We start from the raw sequence: 18,027 nt of genomic DNA, 5'->3' as shown, positions 1-18,027 counted from the left end.
ACAGTGGCATTATGCATCGTAAATCACCTCCAGAGGCGTGATGCAGGTGCTGGTTTTTACGATGCTGGTAGGTGCCTATATTTTTTGTTTTAAATTGCTTTTAATTTGTTTTAAACAGCATTTTAAGATGCCGGTAGGTTGCCCACCAGTGTCTAACTTAAGGCGTCATTTATAGAATATGGGCCTATTCACTTTTAGTTAGTGAACTCCTCACAAACACAATCCTCTGAAAATCAATCAGGGTCTGCCAGCCTTATTTTCTTTTGTTTACTGCGGTCCTGCCCCCAGCACTTAAGCTGTGAACACAGAACAGAAATATTTGTTAAGCAATTCAGTCTTATCTTTATCAGCTTATATAAATATTCCTCCCCTTCACCTATGAGTCTCAGAATGCCACTTTTGCAGTTCCTCCTATCACTAATATATGTAAAAAATGTCTTCTCTCTCTGTTGTACCATGTCTGTTATTTTTTCTTCCATTGGCATCTTTGCTTTCCTGACTACTCAACAAGTTTCTTAACTTTTCCAGATATTTTTCCCTGTCTTCTTTCCGCAATCTTTTGTAGTTTATGAAAGCTAATCTCTTTTTCCTTACCTTCTCCGCTACTACTTTTGAGAACCAAAGTAGCCTTCTTTTCCTCTTCTTTTTACTTACTTTCCTTATAAAATGGTTTGTTGCCCTTACAATAACTCCTTTCAGTTTTGTTCACCACTTTCCTACTTCTTCCAGATGTTCCCATCCAGACAATTCCTTGACATAATCCCCCATCTGAACAAAGTTTTAAAAGTTTGGAACCTTTACTTTCGAATAAGCCCTCTCTATACCCATCTTAATATTAAACCATACCATGTGGTGATCACTGGATGTCAAATGATCACTCACTATAACATTTGAAACATTTTTCCCAGTTGTAAGCACTTAAGTCCAGTATGGCCCCATCCTGCGGGAGTTTCAAAGGCTAGCAGGTCAAGAAGACTGGTATGTGAGGTGCAGAAATTAAGATAACTGGGGAATAAAAATGTTTGGTAGAAATTTGATGAATTTTTGTACTTACTTCTAAAGGATTTCTGTCATTACCATATTTTCTTTTTGGGGATATAAAGTTATGCACTCTAGCCAAAATAAAGCAAGTTAAAATATATATATATATCCTGCTGTGCTAACTCTAGTGTATGAGGGTGAGAGACTGAACAGCATAGTTGGGGGGGGGGGGGGAAAGGAAATGCAGCAACCATTTTTTATCTTTTGATGTTAATAGTAGTGTGCTATATACATCTGGGTGGGGGATTGGAGAGGCAAAGGCAGCAACCATCCTTTTTTTTGTTTTGTTTTTGGGGGGTATTTTTTGTCTTTTTCTCTTAATAGCGGTGAACAATACACAGACACAGGTTTCTCAATAATGAGATCTCTTACGACTTAAGTGTATTACACAGGAGTCACATTTATAGGTTTTATAACTATTAATAAGTCAATATAAAGTGAGTTTATAAAATATATGACTTTGTAGAATTAAAATTAGTATTTAAAATTACATGTGTATGGCTAAAGTCTTTTGGTAGCCCCCCCCGAACTTTCTCATGCCCACTTGCGGCCCTTTACCTGAAAAAGGTTGGAGTCCCCTGTGGTAGGCCATTTGTAAGGGAAAACTACTTATGTAGTTTTTATTTCAGGGTTCATTTATACAGGTACAAAGGCAATCAGGTCTGGTGAACATTGAACCTCCTTTCTCTGCAGAAGGAAGAAGGGAGAGTTTTGAAAACGCCATGCTTCCTGTTTGGTTACCCCTTCCCCTTTTCTAAACTTGTGACTATGAATGGCCCCTACCATAAGAAATACGTGTGGAGCTCTCACTTGTGAAATGTAGAGTGCTGTTAAAGGCTTTTCTATTTCAGCAAGCCTTTCTAGGGGACCCCTAATAGCAAATAGAATGATTACTAGCTACAGGAACTGGATTTATAAATGTTTGCTCTCTTTTCTGTTCTTTCCTGTAAATTATTTTGTAGTTCCTTTCCTATGTTGTGTTGTATACCACCTTAATGGAATAATCGAATGGTGGTATTTGTCTATATTAAACATTACTAGGAACCCTACACCTATAGTTTAGTAATTTTCAGAGAAGCCAATTTACTTAGGTTAATTGTTTTGAAAACTGTTCTATAAAATCTTAACTAACCCACTCTTCTATGAAACTGTGCTAGCAGTTTTTAGTGCAGAGCGCCACGCTGAATGACCTGCGCTGCTCCCGACGCTCATAGGAACTCTATGAGTGTCGGGAGCAGCGCAGGTCATTCAGCGCAGCTCCCTGCGCTATAAACTACTAGCGCAGATTCGTAGAAGAGGGGGTTAGGTTCCAATTCACACAATTGCCAAAAGAGCATCACTTGTATCAGAAATGATGAAGTAAAAACATGAAGGCTCATGCAAGAAAAAGTAAATAATAATAATAATAATAATTTTATTCTTATATACCGCCAAAGCCATGGTAGTTTGAGGCAGTTTACAACAAGAAGAGCTGGACAATCAGCGAAAATAATTACAATGAAGTCGTCGAGCCTGGCAGAATCATTTTCATAGTCTGGTAATTTCCTTCCATTGGAATCCAGCTCAGTCAGAACTGACTTCTACTGAGCTAAAGTATCAAAAGACTTCATTTGCAATTACCTGGGACTTTTTCATATTTTACCTTATAATACCTTTTCAATCTAGGCCAACCATTATAGCTACAGTCCTTGATCAAGGGTCTTCTGCAACCCAAGTCTTTTGGTAGTGAATCTGATCATTGCAGACACTGTGGTGCGATGACTAAGAACTTCATCATCCTTGAATCTCTGAGCTCTCTGTCCCAGTAATGTCTGGAAGAACCTCTTTAACAATCACAGGCTGTTATGCAGGAAGACACAGTATCATATGAGGGATGTTCACTAATTTATCTGCCTCAGTAGGAAAGAAGAGTTTTCAAAAAATATTTGTTTTATTTTTCAATATAGTCCCCTGATAGCTCCATTCACGTCATCTACTTTTCCTGCAATTACTTTAACCCCTTCGAAAAGAATTCTTCTGTTTGACCTTCAAACCAGGATGTCACAGTTTCCTTGATATCGTCATCACTTGAAAACTGCTGTCCACTGAGAGATTTCTTCAAAACTCTGAACAGGAAATAATCCGAGGGAACTAGGTCAGGACTGTAGGATGGATGGTTCTGCTGCTGAAACTCACATTCTCGGATAGCAGCCTGCGATTGTCATGATGTGCACCAGTGCATTGTCCTGAAGAAGCAGCATGCCTGCTGTGAGTTTTCCTCATCTTTTCTCCTTGATTGACAAAGCAATCATTGTGTTGGCATAACTCTCCTCAGTTATGGTTCTCTTGTGTGGCATGAACTCCAGAAGCAAAAGTCCTTCATCATCCTAGAAGACAGTTGCCATGACTTTGCATGCAAATCTTTTTCTGTCTTAAACTTTTATGGAGTGGGGGATGAAGTGTGCTTCCACTGCATTGATTCCATTTTGGACTCAGGATCTCTCTGCTAGACGCAAGTCTCATCTTCAGTCACCAAATGATGAGAAAAATTCACTTGGTCTTCACGGAGCATCTCCAAGTTCTCCTGACAGCACTAGAACCTTATGGTCTTCTGACAGTGTCAGCATTCTTGGAACCCATCTTGCACTAACCTTGAACATGCCCAACCTTTCATTAATTATTTTCCCAGCTGTACCTGCTGAAATGCTCACTTCTTCAGCTATTTGGGAAACCTTAATTCATCTGTCTTACAAAATTAAGTCCCTGACTTTCTTGCACATTTCTGTGGAAGTTGTTTGGACTCTCTACCCCACTTAAACTGCTTGTTCCAAAATGTTACTTTGTAGTATGATGGGGCAGACTCACCATAAACTGCAGTCATGCATTCATGGATCTCCTTTGGCTTTTTCCCTTCTTTTTTGAGAAATTTTTTCACTGAACAGTGCTCCAAATCTAGCAGTTTCTTACTTGATTCACACAAGGACTCTCCTGACATCATGTCTCTTGGAATGTTAGACACATACTGAGCCACAACTATGCATGAGTAACCCTGAGACATGTCACAACATGCACAGACTTGTTTCAACATGCTTGCTACTTTCTTTCATACATAGGTAGATAACTTATGGAACACATCTCGTATCAACACATCTAGGACTGGAAAAAGAGAAACCAGAAGATGAGGTCTGGCTTGTAAGCAGAAAGAGGGATAGCACTAGGATCAGACCTGGGGAAAGGTGAGAAAGAGGAGGATAGAATGTATACATAAATATAGATAAGCAGATATGAGAGAGAAAGTAAGCGAATTGAGAGGGGGGAAACAAAAGTTCATATGTAACACATATCCATCCTGTTGAGCCACATCCATCGTTGGATGGTCAGAATTCAAAGGCTCCCAGCTGTGGGTAACCTGCATATAAGTGAATAGCTTTCCCATGGAAATACTAATAGGTTCTTTACATGTGATTCTCTGTGATTCTCTGACATTTCTGTTTATCTGTCTTGCAACTTCACACAGCAAAACTGACTACATATGTGGACCACATGGAAACCATGTCCTAGTGACCTACATACAGAAGCAAGAAGTGTGTGAAAATGCAGCCCTGATTTGACCGTGCTCCAGGCTGCATTCAGTATGGATGGCTTTGTATTTATTTTCCTTTTTTTACAGCTTAGTTTCCAGGAAAGTAGCCTGCTGTTAGTGGTAGAACCTCTCAATGCACATGGCCGCAAGTATCTGTATGCTTACATTCAGTGAAGCTTAGAGAAACCTGCTCCCTGCAGGCCCACTGAATGGCCAACTATGCCAGGGAATATGCAGCTGTGTTTTTAAGCCTGTAAAATGCTGAATCAGTCTTACCAGATCAAAAGGCTGGATAGAAAGAGGAAAGTGTGTGCTTTGGCTGGCTTTCCTTTTTTTCAAGGATCCAACTCTTCTCCTTCTGAATGCTTTACCTAACATTTTCAACTGAATGCCTCAGCTCCTGGACGAACATCAATAATGAGGTCTCAGTATTAAGAGGATTTCATGGTATGAGCAGACTCATGAAAGATGACTGTTTCAGAAGTGAAGGGGCTTTGAACAGAAATGGAGATGCAAAAGGAGCTTGTTATTCACTAAGATTTGATTTATTTTAGATTTATCCAAAAGTGCAATACTTATGTTTATGACATTATCAGGCCTAGAATACAAAAGTTACGAAAAGAAAACAGCAAATTCTACAAGTGTTCAGAAAAAACAAACTAGACTGTTCTGCTTGCATAAAGAAAAAAAATGCATCAGTGAATATTTTGGGAGGGGGAGGGGACTTGGAAAAATGTTATTAATAGCATAGCAGCAGGTGCACGAGCTGAAGAAAATAAATCTTTCAATGCTATTAAAGATGGGCCATATTACTCTGTAAATCAGAGAACCCCCCTCCCTTCCTTCCATTGAGTCACAATCTTCAGTTCCCTGGAAGAAAAAGCCCAAATGAATCATGATGAATCACTAGTCAAGAGGTTCACACGATCCACCAATCACACAGCTTGGATTAGTCTATCCTGAATTCCTGTAAATCTTGTCATTTCCCATGACCCTGTTGGACCCAAGGAAATAACATAAACATGATCTGGCAAGCCACAAAGTTAATTCAGTCACTTCATTAAAATTTTTAAATCTAGCATTTATATTCAGTTCTGTAAACCAGGTATTCATTTTTTATATTATTGCAGATGGCTATTTTCCAAAATGTTTTCACCAATTTCCATGTGGCTGACTTTCCCCCTGCTTTTTTTGGATACAGAACAAAGTTCTTATAAATGATTAGAGCACTGCTCTGACAACCAGGGATGCCAGGTTCAAATCCTACTGCTGTTACTTCTGATCTATTGCATCAGATATAAATTTAGAGGCCTTTTTACTAAGCTGCATTAGTGCACGCTTGGTGCAGCTTAAAAGGGCTTATCGTGGGACAGGCTCAGGCATCCTGCAGTAAGATCTCAATCTGTGTGTGCAACCTGTGTGCTAAAAATAATTTTAAACCCTGGAGGGGGTGTGTTGGGGGGGTGACGAGTTGCTATTTGAGCTAATCGGTTAGAAGCTGCGGCACACTAAACTGGTGGCCGCAGATTGAGGACATCCGTAAGTGCGCAGACATCAGCGCAATGATGGCACGTCCATGCGTGATGTCATCACGCTGAGGTGAAGGCCCTCGAGATGGGAGCCGCCAGTGGGGAGTGCTGGAAGGGAAAAGGCGCGGAGAGGCGTAGGCGCCAGCTAAATGCCCACAGGATGTACCTCTCGCCGGCACCTCTCTTCCTCCCCAGCCAATTTACTACTGTGGGAGAAACCCGCATAATGGGTACACTAAGGCCAACTTTTTCCGCAGCTTGGTAAGAGGACTCCTTAGACTGAAACCTTCCAGGGGACAGAGAATACCTAATGCATCTTTATCTGCCATCATGTTTTCTATACTCAAAAATCTCAATGTGTATACTTTGGAGGAAAGACGGGAGGGGGGAGATATGATAGAGACGTTTAAACACTTACATGGCATAAATGCGCATGAGTTGAGCCTCTTTCATTTGAAAGGAAGCTCTGGAATGAGAGGGCATAGGATGAAGTTAAGAGATGATAGGCTCAGAGTAATCTAAGGAAATACCATTTTACAGAAAGAGTGGTAGATGCATGGAACAGTCTCCCGGAAAAGGTGGCAGAGACAGAGACTGTGTCTGAATTCAAGAAAGCTTGGGATAGGCACATTGGATTTCTTAGAGAGGAAGAGATAATGGTTACTGTGGATTGGCAGACTGGATGGGCCATTTGGCCTTTATCTGCCATCATGTTTCTATGTAACTTTATCATTTGGGCTTTGAGTGATATAGCCGGTTTGATCTCTTCCAGAATTGATTTGTTAGTTCTTTTGGCGGTTCATTGTACACATAAAATCTTTCTCCAGCACCAAAGCTCAAATGAATCAATCTTCTTTCTGTCTTGTTTCTGTAGTGTCTAGCTTATGCATCCGTAATTGACCACTGAGAAGATGAGTGTGTGGACAAGTATGATCTTCATTTGGAATATATTTCCTTGACTTTGAATACTTTGTCAAGAGGTAAAAGAAAAAAATGAACAGAATATTTTATCCCATAGCACTAATCTAATAATTGACCAAAATCTTAGACTGCATTCTATACAAGCTTTTTGCTTGCATATGCTCTTTTTTGGAGGAGGAAGAGGAAGGAATTTTTATTCCATAAGAACTTACCACTAGAAAGTGAGGTGGCAGTATTCAAATTTTTATCCACAGAAATGTGGACTGATAAATGGTGTTCCTCCTAAATCATATAAAAATAGCCATGCTGTTCACAGCATGCCGCTATACCGGGCCATGGTGTGCCCTCACCTGGAGTATTGCGTCCAGCACTGGTCACCGTACATGAAGAAGGACACGGTACTACTTGAAAGGGTCCAGAGAAGAGCCACTAAGATGGTTAAGGGGCTGGAGGAGTTGCCGTACAGTGAAAGATTAGAGAAACTGGGTCTCTTCTCCCTCGAACAGAGGAGATTGAGAGGTGACATGATCGAAACATTCAAGGTGCTGAAAGGGATAGACTCAGTAGATAAGAACAGGTTGTTCACCCTCTCCAAGGTAGGGAGAATGAGAGGGCACTCTCTAAAATTGAAAGATTCTGTACAAACGTAAGGAAGTTTTTCTTCACTCAGAGAGTGGTGGAAAACTGGAACGCTCTTCCAGAGTCTGTCATAGGGGAAAACACCCTCCAAGGATTCAAGACAATGTTAGACAAGTTCCTACTGAACAAGAACGTGCACAGGTAGGGCTAGTCTCAGTTAGGGCTCTGGTCTTTGACCAGAGGGCCACTGTGTGAGCAGACTGCTGGGCATGATGGAACACTGGTCTGACCCAGCAGTGGCAATTCTTATGTTCTTATGTACCTTCAGGTGAAGTGTGCACTTCACTGCAGAAGGGGTTGTTTGTAGGCATAAAATACCCATTGCGCCCTCCCTTCCCTCCCTCCACGTACCTATTTAAAGTTTCACCAGTGAAAGCAAATTCTCTGGCCTGCTTTTTGCACTGGCCTGGTTCCTCTCTGAAATCACTTCCGGGTCACGGGACCAGGAAGCGACATCAGAGGGAAAGCCAATGCCAGCCTGAGCAGCAGGCCGGAAAATCTGTTCGTGCTGGAGAAGATTTAAAGAGGTAAGGAGGGGAAGGGAGGGCGTGAGTGTGGCATGGGATGGGGGAGTGGAGAGGAAGGCACCTGGGGGTGCCACCACCCCAGGTGCCTCCTACCATCGCTGTGCCACTGCCTATGAAGGTTTGCCTATTGTATATTAGGCTGCAGGCCATCTAAGTCATTCTGAAAATCTCCCTCCTCCTCCAAACAAACAAATGATGCAGTATTTTAAAACTATGCTCTTAAAATGACTTGCAGGCTTTTCCCCAATCCTTAAATCTGGTCCTAAGATGAAAACACTTCTTGGTTTACAGAGTAAAACTGAGCTGTCTTAATGTCAGTCACTGCTTAATTTTTTAACACATTCATCAGAAACCTCAGTATATCACCTGTTCAGAACTGAATCCAATTTCCTATTGGTGTCAGCTGGAAATGAGGGGACAAAATAACACCCGCTGTATCAATCAATGTTTGACACAAAACACTTAGAAAATAAGATGGCATACTTAAGGTGACCATACGTCCCGTTTTGAATGGGACAGTCCCGTTTTCGGATCCCTGTCCCATTGTCCCCACACACAGCTTCGAGATGCCAAAATGTCCCATTTTCAGGCTGTGCGTGGGGACAACGGGACAGGTGATCGCTTCCTGTCCCTCCCCTGCCGCACCAAAAAAAAAAAGCCTCCCTCTAGGCCCGATTTAAACTTCCCCCGGTCCACCGCCGCTGCTGCTCTGCTTACCTGCCTGCCACTAATCGCGCCCAGAAGCCTTCCCGACGTCAATTCTGACATCGGAGAGGACGTTCCGGGCCAGCCAATCGCTGCCTGGCTTGCCTGGAACGTCCTCTCCGATGTCAGAATTGACATCGGGAAGAAAGCTTTGGCCACGATTAGCGTCAGGGAGGTAAGCAGAGGAGCAGCGGCGGTGGAACAGGGGGAAGTTTAAATTGGGCCTGGAGGGAGGCTTTTGTTTTCCGTGGTAGGTGGGCGAAGGAGGTAGGCAGGCTGGCTGGCTCTGGGGGAGGGAGATAGGTAGGCAGGCTTTGGGGGAGGTAGGCAGGCAGACTGGCTGACTTTGGGGGAGACAGGCAGGCTGGCTTTGGGGGAGGCAGGCAGGTAGGCTCTGGGGGAGGTAGGTAGGTAGGTAGGTAGGCAGGCAGGCTCTGGGGGAGGTAGGCAGGCAGGCTGGCTCTTGGGGAGGTAGGCAGGCAGAAAGGCTGGCTCTGGGGGAGGTAGGCAGGGGGGAAGGAGGTAGGCAGGCTGGCTGGCTGGCTGGCTCAGGGGGAGGGAGGTAGGCAGGCAGGCTCTGGGGGAGATAGGCAGGCAGGAAGGCTGGCTCTGGGGGAGGTAGGCAGGCAGGAAGGCTGGCTCTGGGGGAGGTAGGCAGGCAGGCTGGCTTTGGGGGAGGTAGGCAGGCAGGCTGGCTTTGGGGGAGTAGGCAGGCAGGCTGGCCATTTGCTTTGAGTGAGCCTGATCTCAGTGAGCCTTCACCAGTGTCCCTCCCTGATGAAGAGGTGAAACTCGAGTCGGGGGGACGGGATTGGAAGAATGAACGAACAGTTCTAGGATTTTAACGGAGCACATAAATTTTATTGATACACAGTCACCAATGAGAATTAACCAAACCAACTACCCCCCTATTCAGATAAGTACATCTAATTGACCTGTACTAGTTTGCGGTCTCGTAGGGAGGGCAGGGGACAGGTGAAGGCGATGATGGTCCCCTTGTTAACCTCATTGTAGTGACTTCACTATATTTTGGGTTACTTGGTCTGAGCACTTCACAATAATATTTAAAATATTTAAAATAAATTAAAGAAAGTAATATTATTAACAAGAGACTATAGCTGTGATTACAATATTATACCATTATGAAATAACATATTGCGTGTACATGAAAAATGAATGGAAGAAATTGGGGGGGGGGCTAGGGCGGGATTGGGGGTAGGACTGAATATTAATAGATGTCCCGTTTTGATGAAAAAATTAAATGGTCATGTTAGGCTTACTGGATAAAGGAAAAGTATCTCTCTAATAATGGAGCGTAGCACATGCATTTTGTATTGATCCATCTTAAACAGAACCCTTGCATCACAATAGTTGAAGGACATTCCACCTGGGAGAACAAAGGAAGAGAAACCTGATCTCCAAAGCCATTTCACAATTGGAAAGGAGTTGCAAGGGTGATTAGAAAGGAAATTTTGGCACAGTAGAACCATGAATGTAGAGCAGTGCGAGTCACAGAGGTGAAAGACATGAAATGTGATGTCCTGTGATGTTGGTACACAATTGTCTACATGCCTGGAGTACTAAAGGGCCAGCTGTAAAAATGAAAAGACAGATCTAAAGTGTCAAACACAGAGTTTTTATTCATTTTGCTCAGTAGATGTGACCAAGGAAAAAAGGAGAGAGGATATGGAAAAGAGAGAGACAGGAATTTTATTTCAGCCAAGAAAAGCTGTAAACCCTTTCATTATCTGAAAAATGAAACTCCCTCTCATTAATGTAACATTACACCACCAGCTTTGGAATAGGCCAAAGCTGTAATTTTATGATGCCATACTCAGGGGGTCATAATATTAAATTCTTTTGGGAATGTGAATTGAAAAGGTTTTATATTTCATTCCAGCAACTGGGAAACTCACACACACATGCACAAAAAAAAAGCCCGTGCGAGAGTAATGATTTCTTTCTTTGTCATCTTAGTGGTGTGTACTATGTTTAAGGGGTTTCAGCTGAAACAGAAACCTTTCATTTTCAGAAACAAAACATGCCTAAAAGAAGGTACCGAAGCACACTGCATGCTAGTCATAACAACATGGTAAACAGACTGTCAGCCAAAGATTACCAAAGAAAAATGTATTTGCCAAACCAAATACTGTATCTTAAAACCTAATATATTTTTCTGTGCTTCAAATGTCAACAGTTTATCAAAAGCTTTCCTTCCACTGGGAAAAACAGTTTGGGAGAAGAGGCTCAGAGCTCTCCTATATGAGAGAAAATCTAAAGCAGTGATGCTCAATCTGAAATTAGGCATCCCATACGAAGATTGTAAATTTGATGTTTCAGTTCAAACGACCACAAAAGGGAGGAGGAGATTTATGCCCGGATTCTGTATGTGGTGTCGGCTCCCTACAATCCAGACATGAGTCCATCAGACTTCGACCTTTTTCCAATGTTGAAACAACCTATGTGTGGACATCGTTTTGCATCGCTGGAAGAGCTGAACAAAAATGGTGTCTTGGATGGAATAATGAAGTTTCCTTGGCGTTGGGCCTCGGTCACTGCAAAGCAGGGAGACTATACTGAACGACTGAAAAGAAATATTTGAAACCCCCCCCTGCAAGAAAAAAACATGTAAATAAAAAAAAAAAATAGTGTGCTTTATTTATGAAATGACCCTTGTAATTTCAATATACAAGATCACACATAAGATGGTAAGATTCTAGCAGTGAGAAAAGGTATATAGTAAAAGAAATGAGGGACCTAAGTTTTGGAATCACCTGAAGCAATACAGGTCCAAAGTCCAAATCTGACTTGCATTCAGTGGAGATACATATGTGTCAAGTCCCGGGAGGAGGAGGCAACATCAACCAATTTGCAACAAAGCTGGCCAAGTTGCATTGGTTACCAGTAGCTTGGAAAATTCAGTTCAAGATCCTAGAGCTAGTGTTTAAAGCCATGCAGCAAGAATTGCCAAAAACTGTGGGTACCTTGATTGCCCTATATGTACCTTTTCGCTTGTTGAGGTCTGGATCTCAGCACCTGTTAGACGTGCCTTCTTTACATGATACTGCAAAGGTTACAATCCGTGCATGAGTTTTTAGTGTTTTTAGTTACAGGCCTATGATTGTGGAATGCATTCCCAGAGCAGATTCGTCAGATCCCTGTATTGTTATCCTTGAAGGCTTATTATTTTCAGGAAGCCTTTGGCAGAGTATAGAGGAGATATTACATTTTTGTAGTTATTACTCTTTGTGGAGATTTATAAGAGAATGTTTTGGAATGTGTTTTGTTACTGTGCCTATGTTTGGCTGATTGTCTATTATGCTTATGTATGTTTATTGTAACCTACATAGATTTTGGGATAGGCGGGATCTAAATCTTTTAAATAAATAAATAAACCCACATAAAACTATGATATTCTAAGATAATAGGTTATATACTGTCTTACTTTGTACTATCAATTTAAACAGCACTAGATTTTACACTTAAATCTTTGAGCATTCCAATCACAATATTTAATCCACCGGTCTGATCCTTATTTTGTATCTACAATACAGAAAATGCTCCTTAATTTCCTTTCAGATCCTCAGCAGCACCACTTAGCTTTAATGACGTAGGTTTCAGCTGATTTCCTCGTATGGGGATTTAAAGGGGAGTAAACACACGCCGCCACCATCTTTTCTAAAAAGCAGTGGTCAAGAACATAATTGCCGCTGCTGGATCAGATTAGTAGTTCTTCGTGCCCAGCAGTCCGCTCACATGACAGTCATTAGGTCAAGGACCAGTGCCCTAACTGAAACTAGCCTTGCATGCTTACGTTGTGGTTCAGCAGGAACTTGACTAACTTTGTCTTGAATCCCTGGAGAGTGTTTTCCCCTATAAGAGCCTCCGGAAGAGCGTTCCAGTTTTCTACCACTCTCTGGGTGAAGAAGAATTTCCTTATGTTCGTTCAGAATCTATCCCCTTTCAATTTTAGAGAGTGCCCTCTCGTTCTCCCTACCTTGGAAAGGGTGAACAACCTGTCCTTATCTACTAAGGCTATTTCCTTCATTATCTTGAATGTCTCGATCATGTCCCCTCTCAGTCTCCTCTTTTCAAGGGAGAAGAGGCCCAGTTTCTATAATCTCTCACTGTACAGCAACTCCTCCAGCCCCTTAACCATTTTAGTCTCTCTTCTCTGGACCCTTTCTTCATGTATGCAACCAGTGCTGGACGCAGTATTCCATGTGAGGGTGTACCATGGCCCAGTACAGCAGCATGATAACCTTCTCCGATCTGTTCTTGATCCCCTTCTTAATCATTCTTAGCATTCTGTTCGCCATTTTCGCCGCCTCCGTGCATTACGCCGGCGTCTTCATTGACTTGTCGACCAATACTCCCAAGTCTCTTTCCTGAGGGGTCTCTCCAAGTACTGCACCGGAATAGTGGTGTATCATTAATAGGTAGGTGTTATGATATTAAAAGGGGTCAAAGTTAGTAGTTTTGCAGTACAGTTTGCATGCTCAATTTAAATGGCTGTGTTTCTTTTCTAGGGACCAAGCCTTGAAAAAGCGTACCTCGCGAAACATGTTGGCATAAATAATGTCCCTAGCGAAGACCACAGATTAAAGCTAAGTACTAGCAATAAGAGTATAAAGAGAATATAAATAGTAGACCTCCAGTGAAGATTTAGCACATAAAGCTTTGTGTTATGAAAGACTTTGATCACAGAGTGGTGCTGCTCAGGATCTGAAAAGAAATTAAGGACCATTTTCTGTATGGTAGATACGAAATAAGTATCAGACCGGTGTTTTATTGTGCACTTTCATGTTTGTTTTTAACTATATACCGTATTTTCGCGGATATAACGCGCGCGTTATACGCGATTTTACCTACCGCGCATACCCCTCGCGCGTTATATGCCTGAGCGCGGTATAGAAAAGTTTTTAAACATAGTTCCCACCCCGCCCGACGCCCGATTCACCCCCCCAGCAGGACCGCTCGCACCCCCACCCCGAACGACCGCTCGCACGCGCTCCCACCCGCACCCGCATCCACGATCGGAGCAAGAGGGAGCCCAAGCCCTCTTGCCCGGCCGACTCCCCGACGTCCGATACATCCCCCCCCCCCGAAGGACCGCCGACTTCCCGACAATATCGGGCCAGGAGGGAGCCCAAACCCTCCTGGCCACGGCGACCCCCTACCCCCACCCCGCACTACATTACGGGCAGGAGGGATCCCAGGCCCTCCTGCCCTCGACGCAAACCCCCTCCCCCCAACGACCGCCCCCCCCCCAAGAACCTCCGCCCGTCCCCCAGCCGACCCGCGACACCCCTGGCCGACCCCCACGACACCCCCACCCGCCTTCCCCGTACCTTTGTGTAGTTGGGCCAGAAGGGAGCCCAAACCCTCCTGGCCACGGCGACCCCCTAACCCCACCCCGCACTACATTACGGGCAGGAGGGATCCCAGGCCCTCCTGCCCTCGACGCAAACCCCCCTCCCTCCAACGACCGCCCCCCCCAAGAACCTCCGACCGCCCCCCCAGCCGACCCGCGACCCCCCTGGCCGACCCCCACGACCCCCCCACCCCCCTTCCCCGTACCTTTGGAAGTTGGCCGGACAGACGGGAGCCAAACCCGCCTGTCCGGCAGGCAGCCAACGAAGGAATGAGGCCGGATTGGCCCATCCGTCCTAAAGCTCCGCCTACTGGTGGGGCCTAAGGCGCGTGGGCCAATCAGAATAGGCCCTGGAGCCTTAGGTCCCACCTGGGGGCGCGGCCTGAGACACATGGTCGGGTTTGGCCCATGGAGCCTCAGGCCGCGCCCCCAGGTGGGACCTAAGGCTCCAGGGCCTATTCTGATTGGCCCACGCGCCTTAGGCCCCACCAGTAGGCGGAGCTTTAGGACGGATGGGCCAATCCGGCCTCATTCCTTCGTTGGCTGCCTGCCGGACAGGCGGGTTTGGCTCCCGTCTGTCCGGCCAACTTCCAAAGGTACGGGGAAGGGGGGTGGGGGGGTCGTGGGGGTCGGCCAGGGGGGTCGCGGGTCGGCTGGGGGACGGGCGGAGGTTCTTGGGGGAGGGGGGTTTGCGTCGAGGGCAGGAGGGCCTGGGATCCCTCCTGCCCGTAATGTAGTGCGGGGTGGGGTTAGGGGGTCGCCGTGGCCAGGAGGGTTTGGGCTCCCTTCTGGCCCAACTACACAAAGGTACGGGGAAGGCGGGTGGGGGTGTCGTGGGGGTCGGCCAGGGGGGTCGCGGGTCGGCTGGGGGACGGGCGGAGGTTCTGGGGGGGGGGGGCGGTCGTTGGGGGGGGGGGGTTTGCGTCGAGGGCAGGAGGGCCTGGGATCCCTCCTGCCCGTAATGTAGTGCGGGGTGGGGTTAGGGGGTCGCCGTGGCCAGGAGGGTTTGGGCTCCCTCCTGGCCCGATATTGTTGGGGAGTCAGCGGTCCTTCGGGGTGAGGGTGCGAGTGGTGCTGCCGGGGGGGGGGGGATGTATCGGACGTCGGGGGGGGGGCATCAGGCTTTCAGGATGGGGACAGACCTTCAAGGGGGGACAGGACTTCAAGGGGGGACAGTGCACGGAAGTCAGGGGGGTGAACGGAGAGTCGGGACAGCGCACGGAAAGTCAGGGCGGGCGAAAGGAGCGTCGGGCATCATGCGCGTTATATGCCTGAGCGCGGTATAGAAAAGTTTTGGTACATATCATCGTGATTTCTGCGCGCTATACCCCTGTGCGCGTTTTACACAGGTGCGCGTTATATCCGCGAAAATACGGTATATGCTGCTGTTATCTGCATAGATGTTTGATATGCGTGCTACAAATGTTTTAAATAAATAAATAAAATAAATATACTGGGAATCAAACATGTCAATTTCCTGAGTATGGGCTGTAACTCGGTTCAGCTCCACAACTGTAATTGAAAAAGGTGGCACAATTTCTTGCAGACAGCAAAATATGTATGACTGACAACTGAGAGATATCCAGTGCTGGATTTGTTTAGGCAAGAGTAATAGACTAGACTGGATGGACCAACCTCTACTATGTTACTATGTTATTAAGATACATGTTTGAAGAGGCTTCTCTTTATACAGTATATTGAATCTCAGTTTACCTCACCAGAATAGCAAAGAGGAGCTCAATGGACAAATGAGAAGGCTGGTGGCATTAAATATATAATTATACAGTATAGGCGATAACATACATCAGGGGTTCTCAACCCAGTCCTTGGGAATTATCCAACCAGTCAGATGTTCAGGATTTCTACAATGAATATGCATGAGAGAAATTTGCATGCATTACTTCCATCGCATGTAAATCTGTCTCATGCATATTCATTATGGGTATCCTGAAAACCTGATTGACTAGTTATGTCCTGAATTCTGGGTTGCCATATTATCCTTCTAATATTTTGTCAATGACACATCACCTTTCTACTATGGTAAACATGGAAAGTACACTCTTCCTTTTTTCTTTTTAATAATTAGTATTTTGGGGAGCAGTGACCTCAAGTGCCCACAGCTGTTTGAATTAAATTAGATCTTGGCTTATCAATACAACCACTTCATGAGCTAACACAGGTTTCTTATATCCCCCCCTACACTTACAAAAATGTTTATTAATTTATTTAATTTTGTAAAAATACTTAATTTTCCCCTTTTTATATATAAAATTGATAGTAGTTAAATTAATGAAAGTCCCAATCGTTTCACACTCTATATAGCACTAAACATAATTACCCCCTCTTTTAGAAAGGTGTGCTAAGCTTTTTAGCGCGTGCATGTTATCCTATGGACACATTAGTGGTTAGTGCATGTGTTGATTTAGCGTGCGCTAAATCTGCGCTAAAACGCTTAGCGTGCCTTTGTAAAAGAGGGCCTTAGTTTTTACTCAAAGATGTAGTGCAAGTTCTTTCCCTTTCCAATTTTAGGTGTTGGAACGATGGTCTTATAGTGCGTGTTTCAACAGTGAAACCGTTCTTGCTCAACGAAGCGTCCCCGTTTCACTCCACTAGAAGCTTCTTCAGGAGATGTTCTTTAACCACTATTCATTTTGCCAACCGACTTCTAAGGAGCCTTTTACTTTAAAAGGTAGACCACGGGTACTTAATTATTCCTCCCCCCATGCCATCCGTTCAACAGCAATCTTGCACAAGGGGATATAAGAGACCTGTGATAGCTCATGAAGTGGTTGTATTGATAAGACAAGTTCTAATTCAAATAGACAAGGGCATTTGAGGTCACTGCTCCCCAAAATACTAATTATTAAAAAGGAAAAAGAAAAAAGGAAGAGTGTACTTTCCATGTTTACCATAGCTGAATTCTGGGTTGACAAAGATCCCTGGGAAACTCCACATGTGAAAAACGCAAGGAAATAAGCAGATGCCTGCAAACTGAGCAGATAGCAAGGTTCAGATATTACCTTTCAGACCACAATTTGCCACTCAAATTTGGTTCTATAAGCCATGAAAACACAGAGTAACAATAGGATCTACTGTGTGAAATGCAACTGAAGAAATTCAGCAACAGGGCCTGATTTATGTATAAGGTAGGCACCAGCTTTGGGACTCATATTTCAAGGGACCTCACACTTCACTTAAAAGAAATAAATGCATTTTGCCACTGTGCGCTAACGTTGGCAGCACTGTACAAACAGCTCAGTAAGGTTTCATAACCCTGGTATATCAGTGTCTCACAGCTGTGTTCATGTCGATGTGTGTTGGTGTCTTGCTGAGTAGCGTTCATTATTGTTGTTACATGTTTTTGTGTTCCGACGTGACAATGTTGGAACTTGAATTAGAGCAATGAACAAGCATTAAATTGCTTGTTAAACTTGGCAAGAGTGGAAGTGAAATCAGGAACATGTTAGTCCAAGTTTATGGGGCTAATGCCATGAAGGAAATGGCAGTGTACAAATGGATTAAACATTTTTCTAAGGGGAGAGAAAGCGTCACTAATGGAGAGAGGTCAGGGCGGCCAGTAACAAGAAGAACTCATGAAAAAATTGCAAAAATTTGTTGAATTGTGCATCAAAATCGTCGGCTGACTGAGAAGTACAGTAGACCATTTAAACATTGATAGAGAAAGAGGAAAATCTTAACTGAAAATTTTGCAATGTGCAAAAATGTCCC

The 18,027-nt window shown here is 44.3% G+C and overlaps 1 protein-coding gene across 5 annotated transcripts in view; it reads right to left on the bottom strand.

Moving 5' to 3' along the window:
- Positions 1–18,027, bottom strand: part of RAD51B (RAD51 paralog B) — a 1,288,364-nt gene that overhangs the window by 486,911 nt on the left and 783,426 nt on the right. The gene's annotated exons all lie outside the window — the stretch shown is intronic.

This window comes from Geotrypetes seraphini, chromosome 7, assembly GCF_902459505.1.
Source record: "Geotrypetes seraphini chromosome 7, aGeoSer1.1, whole genome shotgun sequence".
NCBI lineage: Eukaryota > Metazoa > Chordata > Amphibia > Gymnophiona > Dermophiidae > Geotrypetes > Geotrypetes seraphini.
This window is presented reverse-complemented; position numbering and strand designations above follow the sequence as displayed.